Raw genomic sequence first — 5,917 nt, 5'->3', positions numbered from 1 at the left:
ACAAAGGGTTAGCAACGGAGGAGCCGTATTTCCATCTAGAGGCCTATGACTCAATTTGCAACACTTTTGGGAGTCAAGGTTTTTCGGCCGATGAAGTCAAGTTGGTCTTATTTCAGTTTTCTTTGGAGGATAAGGCAAAGAAGTGGTTCTACACTTTGCCTTCGGCATCAATATATACATGGGGGGAGATGCAACAAACCTTTTTGGATGAATTTTACACCGCCCAAAAGACCAATGATGTGCGGAAGGGATTGAGAAGCTTTCAACAACAACACGGTGAGATGTTCCATGAGGCGTTTGAGCGTTTTAACATGATGATTAAAAACTGCCCTCATCATGGAATTGAGTTATGGGAGTTGATGAACGCCTTTCATGAGGGGTTGAGTGCCGAAGACGCACGTGATCTAATGTCTATCACCGGAGGGACGTTTGGAACGAACTATGAGAATGAAGATTGGGAGTTTTTGGAAAGCATGGCAACTACATCAAAAAGGAAGGCCCAAGCTTCAAGAAGAGCCTGACCAACCACTAACCGACCACAAGTGCACGCCATAGATGATGGTAATGTTCAAACCACTAACCAAATATATAATGTTTGTGCTTTGTGTAATGAAATAGGTCATGCGGCTGAAAACTGCCAAGGGATGTTGGAAGGGCAATACGAGGAAGTCCATGCGGTTCAAGGTCAAGGTCAAGGAGGAGGTGGTAGGAACTACAATAACATGAATTCTAATACCTACCACCCCGGATTGAGGAATCACCCGAACTTTAGATATGGGAACCCGTCAAATCAAGCGAACCCAAATTTTCAAGGTAGCCAAGGTAATTTTGGTTCACGGCCATCTTACAATAACCAAGGTGGGTACCGAGGCGGGAATAACCAAGGGTATCAAAAACAATACCAAACGGGTCAAGAACAAGGGGGCCTTTCGGGTGGAAACGAGGTGATGGAGATGCTAAAGAGCATGCAAATGGAGATGCAAAAACGGAACCAACTAGACGAAGTGCGAATGCAAAAAGATGAGGTTCGTGATAAAAGCATCCAATCACTAACAACCCAAATGGGTCAATTAGCAACCGATGTGGCGGAATTAAAGAAAGGTAAGGGTCAACTTCCAAGCGACACTAAGGTAAACCCTTCACATGGTTCGTCACGAGGTAACGTTAATATTAACCATGTTAGTGTTCTAAGAAGTGGGAAAGAGTTTAAGGCCAATTTGTCACCCGAATTGGTCGAGGGGGTGGTTGAGGACATCACGGGAATAGAAAGTGATGATGAACTTTCACCGGTTAAACCAAAAGAACCAATTATTAAAAAACCGGGTTTGGGTGAAAGTGAAAAGAATGAAAAAGTTGAGGGTGAACCGAGTCAAGTTCCATTTCCATCGGCCCTACTTGACCCCGGAAAGAAAAATTTTATTGTGTCAAGAGGTCCTCAAAAGGAGGAGATGTGGGATATGTTCAAACAAGTTAAAATAAATCTCCCACTCCTTGATGCAATAAAACAAGTCCCTGCTTATGCAAAATTCTTAAAAGAATTATGTACACAAAAAAGGCAAAACAAGAAAAAAGTGCCTAAGCGGGTGGATTTAACCGGGCAAGTGAGTGCGGTGTTGAATGGGGAGCTTCCTCCTAAGCTCCAAGATCCGGGCACGCCATTGATTAATGTGCAAGTGGGTAATTTTCAAATGGCTAAGGCGTTGCTAGATCTCGGTGCCGGAGTTAGCATTTTACCGGGGGGCTTATACGACCAATATGACTTTGGTCCATTAGCAAGGGTGGAGACGACGGTTGTTTTGGCCGATTTGTCTCATAAGTTGCCTCGGGGTATGGTTCAAAATGTTATTGTAAAAATTGATGAGTTTTATTACCCGGTGGACTTCTTAGTGTTGGATTACTCATCGGCGGACCCTAAACAACAACAAAACATAATTTTGGGTCGACCATTTTTAAGCACCGCACATGCTATTATCGATTGTAGATTTGGTACAGTTGATATGGCATTTGGAAACAGAAAAATGCGTTTGAATGTTTTTACTAACAACTCTAATGCTAACGGTGTTGATGAGTGTTTCATGGCAGACATAGTAGATGGATGCAACCCGCATGAGTATGAGGAGGATGGTTTGGATATTTGCCTGTATGACTTTTCTGAACAGGTACATGCTTATGCACTAAGGATTGAAGAGGAAGCACAAGATGCTATGGCAATGAAAGAAGGTAGACCACCGTGGACCCATCAATTCGAGGGTCTACCGGTGGAAATCGATTCGGGTACAAAACCATCGTTGGAGGAACCACCAAAGTTAGAGCTCAAGGACTTGCCTGGCCATTTGAAGTATGTATTTTTAGGGGATAATGACACTTTACCGGTCATTATTGCCTCTAATTTGGAATTGGCACAAGAGCAAGCATTGATGGAGGTGTTAAAAGCGAACAAGGGTGCTATTGGATGGACGATTGCCGACCTCAAAGGAATTAGTCCATCCATCGTCATGCATAAAATTATCACAACCGAAGATGCCAAACCGACACGAGAAGCTCAAAGGCGGTTGAACCCGAACCTAAGGGAGGTAGTAAAAAAAGAGGTAATTAAATGGTTGGATGCGGGAATCATATATCCGATTTCGGATAGTGCTTGGGTGAGTCCCACCCAAGTTGTGCCTAAGAAGGCCGGCATTCAAGTAGTCAAGGATGAAAGTGGTGAACAAATTGCCACCCGACCGGTTACCGGGTGGCGGGTGTGTATTGACTACCGGAAATTGAATGCCGCCACTTCTAAGGACCATTTCCCGCTACCTTTTATTGGCCAAATTATTGAAAAATTGTCGGGTCAAAAATGTTATTGCTTCTTAGATGGGTATTCGGGTTATAATCAAATTGCCATACACCCGGATGACCAATGCAAGACCACCTTCACATGTCCATATGGCACCTTTGCCTTTAGGCGAATGCCATTTGGTTTGTGTAATGCTCCGGCAACTTTTCAACGATGTATGATGAGTATTTTCTCGGACATGGTTGGAGAGTCGCTCGAAGTATTCATGGATGACTTCTCCATTTTTGGCACTACTTTTGATGCTTGTCTCAACGAATTGCAAAAGGTTTTGAAAAGGTGCGTTGAGAAAAATTTAGTGCTAAGTTGGGAGAAAAAGTCATTTCATGGTGCAAGAGGGCATTGTGTTGGGGCATGTGATTTCGGAAAGAGGGATGGAGGTGGACAAGGCAAAGATACGGGTAATATCATCTTTGCCACCTCCTAAAAATGTTAAGGGTGTACGGTCATTCTTGGGACACGCGGGTTTTTATCGACGCTTCATTAAGGGTTTTAGTGTTATCACCAAACCCTTATGCAATTTGTTATTAAAAGATGTCCCGTTTGATTTTACTAACGAGTGTATGCAAGCTTTCACTGTTTTGAAGGAACACTTGGTCAAGGCGCCTATCTTGCAACCACCTGATTGGTCAAAGCCGTTCGAGATAATGTGTGATGCAAGCGATACCACTATTGGTGCAGTTTTGGGCCAACGGGTTGACAAGAAGCCGGTGGTTATTTATTATGCAAGCAAAACTTTATCCGAAGCGCAACTTAACTACACCACAACCGAGAAGGAATTACTAGCGGTGGTGTATGCTTTGGATAAGTTTCGCTCGTATATTTGGGGAAGCAAGGTAGTGGTTTATTCGGATCATAGTGCGGTTCGGTATTTGATGGAGAAAAAGGATGCGAAGCCGCGTTTGATTCGGTGGGTCTTGTTATTACAAGAGTTCGATTTAGAGATCCGAGACAAGAAGGGAAGTGAGAATGTAGTAGCGGATCATTTGTCTCGAATACCGGTGGAAGGGACCGATGATGCAAGCGAGATTAATGAAAGTTTCCCCGATGAACAGTTGTTAGCCGTGTCCACTTTCGTTGCACCGTGGTACGCTCATTACGTTAATTATTTGGCCACGGGTGCCATTCCAACTCATTGGACCAAAAAGCGTCGTCAACAATTCATGGTCCAAGTGAGGCAATACATTTGGGATGAGCCGGATCTTTTCAAGATCGGACCGGATCAAGTCATACGGAGGTGTGTGCCCGAGACGGAAGTGTTAGAAATCTTAACTCATGCTCATTCGTCCGCTTGCGGGGGTCATTTTAGTGGGCATAAAACCGGCTATCGGGTACTTTCTTGTGGGTTTTATTGGCCCACTATCTTTAAGGATGCAATTGAGTTCGCCCGAAATTGTGTAAATTGCCAAAAGATGGGTAGCATATCGAAGAGGGATGAGATGCCACTACAACCAATCTTGGTTGTAGAGATATTTGATGTATGGGGAATAGATTTTATGGGTCCGTTTCCGAATTCGAATGGCTTCCTTTATATTCTTGTGGCGGTGGATTATGTCTCGAAGTGGATTGAGGCTATTGCAACACGAACAAACGACCATTCGGTTGTTTGTAAATTTGTTCAATCCAACATCTTCTCTCGCTTTGGAATCCCGCGGGTTATTATCAGCGATGGTGGTTCACATTTCAAGAACTTTAACTTCGGAAAATTATTGAAGAGGTATAGCGTGAACCACCGAGTCGCCACCCCTTACCATCCGCAAACGAGTGGACAAGTCGAAGTGTCCAACTGCCAAATCAAGGAGATCCTCATGAAGACGGTAAGAACGGATAGAAAGGATTGGTCAAGCAAGTTGGATGATGCTTTGTGGGCGTACCGTACGGCCTACAAGACTCCGATTGGCACAACACCTTACCGGATGGTGTATGGTAAGGGTTGTCACTTGCCAATGGAATTGGCACATCGGGCGCATTGGGCGATCAAGACAGTAAACGCGGATTACGATGAGGCGGGAAAGTTGAGAAAGTTACAATTAAGCGAGATAGAAGAGATTCGAGATGAAGCGTACGAATGTGCATCGGCTTACAAGGATAAATTAAAGAAAGTACATGATGCGAAGTTGCGCAAGAAAACGTTCGAAGTGGGGCAGAAAGTTTGGTTGTACAACTCTCGATTGAAAATGTTCGCGGGCAAACTTAAAAGCAAATGGATGGGTCCGTATGTTATTCGAAGAGTGGGGCGATTTGGTGATGTGGACATCCAAGATGAGCAAACGTTGAAACAACAAACGGTGAACGGTCACCGCTTGAAGCCGTACTTGGAAGGAAATGACATCAACAACTTGGAGCTTGACAAAGCGGGCTACATCTTGCGCCCGGTCGAGGAGGAACAACCATGAGAGGCCCAGGTTTGGTGGTAGTGTACATAGTAGTTTTGTTTTGTCTTGTTTTGTATATTTGCACAATTGCCATAGTTCCTCGAAGTCCGTGTTAGAAACAAGTGTGGGGATGTTCGGGTCGCGAATTGCTCTTACATTGTGTTGAGGACAACACGGGATTTTTGAGGGGGTAGGGTAATTTTTACAAGTTTTTGAAAAAATTAAAAAACATAAAAAAACAAAATCGAAAAACTTAAAAAATTTAAAAAATTTGTCACATAGAACCTCAATTTTTAGCGAAACAAAGATGCCCAGCGTGTACCGTAATTTACGGTACAGCCGTAAATTACGGTGGCCATTATCATTTTTTGGGACTTTTATGGTACAATCCTACTGAGTTACGGCAAGGAATTAAAAGTTAGTGTTCACCGTAAATTACGGTAATACCGTAATTTACGGTGGTGGTTGAAATTAATGGGGATTTACGGTAGGAGTCTCCTGTGTTACGGTGCAAGAAGTGACATTCAGGTCTCACCGTAATTTACGGTGAGACCGTAAATTACGGTACGCAGATAATTCAGGTCCGTCGTTTGGGGTCCGCGTGTATATAAAAAATAATAATAATAAAATCTAATACAACAAACCCTGGTCACGTGAATTATACCCCATCCACTCATTTTCTTTCACTTTCCATCACCATCTTCCT

At 43.5% G+C, this 5,917-nt stretch overlaps 1 non-coding gene across 1 annotated transcript; it reads right to left on the bottom strand.

The window, feature by feature from the left end:
- Positions 1-236: 236 nt before the first annotated feature.
- On the bottom strand, positions 237-343 carry LOC118480072. The gene has a single exon (XR_004861711.1). It is a non-coding gene; the product is annotated as a small nucleolar RNA R71 (small nucleolar RNA).
- Between the last annotated feature and the right edge of the window lie 5,574 nt (positions 344-5,917).

The sequence above is a fragment of the Helianthus annuus genome, chromosome 6 (assembly GCF_002127325.2).
Source record: "Helianthus annuus cultivar XRQ/B chromosome 6, HanXRQr2.0-SUNRISE, whole genome shotgun sequence".
In the NCBI taxonomy this organism is placed as follows: Eukaryota; Viridiplantae; Streptophyta; class Magnoliopsida; order Asterales; family Asteraceae; genus Helianthus; species Helianthus annuus.
Note: the sequence above shows the minus strand (reverse complement) of the source record. Positions and strands in the feature narration are given on the sequence as shown.